Here is a 263-nt window from a genome sequence, read left to right on the forward strand (position 1 = left end):
CTCCTAGGCAAGTCACTCGGTCCGGATTTCCTGAGGTAGTTTGAGCGAACTGAGTACACACATCACACAGGGCAGTAGTGAGAAAGAAAGAGACAATGCAAAGGAATTGGCACAGCACTCCCCAGATAATACAAGCTAGTATGTTCTCTTTCCGCACACTGCATTTCTGGCAGCAAATTGAAAGCCTCCATTCACGTAACCTCTCCACTACCCGGCGCCAAGACGCGCTGACGTCACGACGTCGTGCGGCGTGCAGACGTCAG

The sequence above is a fragment of the Saimiri boliviensis genome, chromosome 3 (genome assembly GCF_048565385.1).
Source record: "Saimiri boliviensis isolate mSaiBol1 chromosome 3, mSaiBol1.pri, whole genome shotgun sequence".
In the NCBI taxonomy this organism is placed as follows: domain Eukaryota; kingdom Metazoa; phylum Chordata; class Mammalia; order Primates; family Cebidae; genus Saimiri; species Saimiri boliviensis.